The sequence below is a fragment of the Xiphias gladius genome, unplaced genomic scaffold (assembly GCF_016859285.1).
Source record: "Xiphias gladius isolate SHS-SW01 ecotype Sanya breed wild unplaced genomic scaffold, ASM1685928v1 HiC_scaffold_691, whole genome shotgun sequence".
NCBI classification, from domain to species: domain Eukaryota; kingdom Metazoa; phylum Chordata; class Actinopteri; order Istiophoriformes; family Xiphiidae; genus Xiphias; species Xiphias gladius.
This window is the reverse complement of record NW_024402400.1, coordinates 1-2000: the sequence shown is the minus strand read 5'-3', so window position 1 is coordinate 2000 and position 2000 is coordinate 1. Positions and strand designations below refer to the sequence as shown.

The window sequence follows — 2000 nt, the reverse complement described above, 5'->3', positions numbered from 1 at the left end:
ATTTTACTAGCAAGGAAATTTATTATGTTTTAATGTTGCAACTCAATTTGTTAAATCAGTAGTTTCAAACTAGGTAGTAGTTACTAGGAGGTTGGTAATGGATTTATGAACAGTTGGTGCAAAAACAGAGGGTCCTTAGTCAAATATATTTAGAAAACAGAGGGAATTTGGAAAAATGCCTGGTTCTCTCTGTAACTGAGGTAAATACAGGCCCAGCCACCATTCAAAATCTTTGTGGTATTTAATTTTTTGACTTCCACGTCTTTGATGTTTTACGGATTCCATTCCCAGTATGCTGCATTGCATGTCATGCTCTGCCCCTCTGTGTGACTTCCTGCCCAGACTCTGTTATTATTTCCTGTTTTATTTGAAATTACTTTCCTTATGTGTCTTTTGTGTTTTACCTCCTGCATTGTGTTTTTTTACCACCACTCTTCTGTGTTACCTGTTTCTCATTGGTCAGTTAGTCCTCTGTGCATATATAGTATAGCCTTGTCTTTCCAACTTTCAGTTTCCAGAACGTTAGTTTAGTTACTGTGTGCTTCTTGCCCTGGACCCTTTTGTCTGTTTTCTGGATTTTGGCTTCTTGCCTCTGCCTTACTGGACTTGTTTATTTTTTGGTCTGGTGTCTCTGACCTTCGCCTGCCTCACCATCCCGTAAGCCTTTTCACTCCTCTTATTGTGTATAAAACCCTGAACTTCAATAGTTTGTGACAGTTGCGACATTGCAATCAACTTTACAAAATCAATGGATAACTGCTGCATCACTTGTGATTCAGTTGTAATGACCCTGTATGTATTTCTGTGTGTAATTATTCTCTGTTTTTTGCAGTGCGGTGGGTAAGACATGTCTGCTCATCAGCTACACCACAAATGCCTTCCCTGGAGAGTACATCCCCACTGTGTGAGTACAGCTGCACCTTACACTACGCTAATGCAGAAACCTAATATGTGTAAACAGTAAAATTTGCACCTCAGGAGAAACTATATACAGGATTGCTTTGTATTGTGTCTCTCTAAGCTTTGACAACTACTCAGCAAATGTGATGGTGGATGGTAAGCCAGTAAACCTGGGCCTTTGGGATACAGCAGGGCAGGAGGACTATGATAGGCTCCGCCCCCTGTCTTACCCTCAGACGGTAGCACACACACACACGCACACTTCCATGTTTGTAACAGATCAAGACCAAGAGTCTTTTATTTTTTGCTTTCTTCTACCATTTTTTAAGCTCATCTGAATTTTGTGTGGGGTTATTTTTGATCCATAAAAGTTCAAATAAATAATACAAACCTCACATGAATACAATATCATTTGCAAATATATTTTGTATCTTATGTATAAATTAGCTGGGTCACAAGTACAGAATGCAGTCATAAACAAATGTCTCCTGAACTAAACTGAGAATTACAAATGCTCTTTTGTATCTCACAAGCATACATTTTTGCATGCACATATCATATAAGTGTTAAAATATCATTGATTCATGTTTAAAAATGCTTCCAGAAAAGTAAGATTGCTTGTTTTAGTACTCTGGTGTCACCTGTGTATTTTTACTGTTTAAAGCACTGATTGTGTTTGCACCTACTCTGCTTGTCAATAAGCCTGCTTTCACAGGACAACCAGCACTGGATTACATTTTACTTGGAAAATATGGGTTCTAATTTTGTAGTTCAAGATGCAGGTGCATCACTAACCATGAAAATGTCTAAAATGCTCTACAACATCAATATAAAGTAAATTTTAGTTTTTAACTCTATTTACATCATGGAGCCTGTCAGTGTAATGGTTCTGCTTGACTATGTAATTCTCCATCCTCTCTCTGTACAGGATGTGTTCCTGATATGCTTCTCTCTGGTGAGCCCTGCCTCCTTTGAGAACGTCCGCGCTAAGGTGCTGATCTCAGCTCTGTCACCTCATCATCAGTATGAAAATAACAAAAACTGTACTCACTGTACACAAGCTGTACTGCCTAATGAAAAATACCAAAACCTTATTAATT

The 2000-nt window shown here is 38.3% G+C and overlaps 1 pseudogene; it reads left to right on the top strand.

The window, feature by feature from the left end:
* The first annotated feature begins 847 nt into the window (after nucleotides 1–847).
* On the top strand, nucleotides 848–1891 carry LOC120787833 (annotated as a pseudogene).
* Nucleotides 1892–2000: the final 109 nt, after the last annotated feature.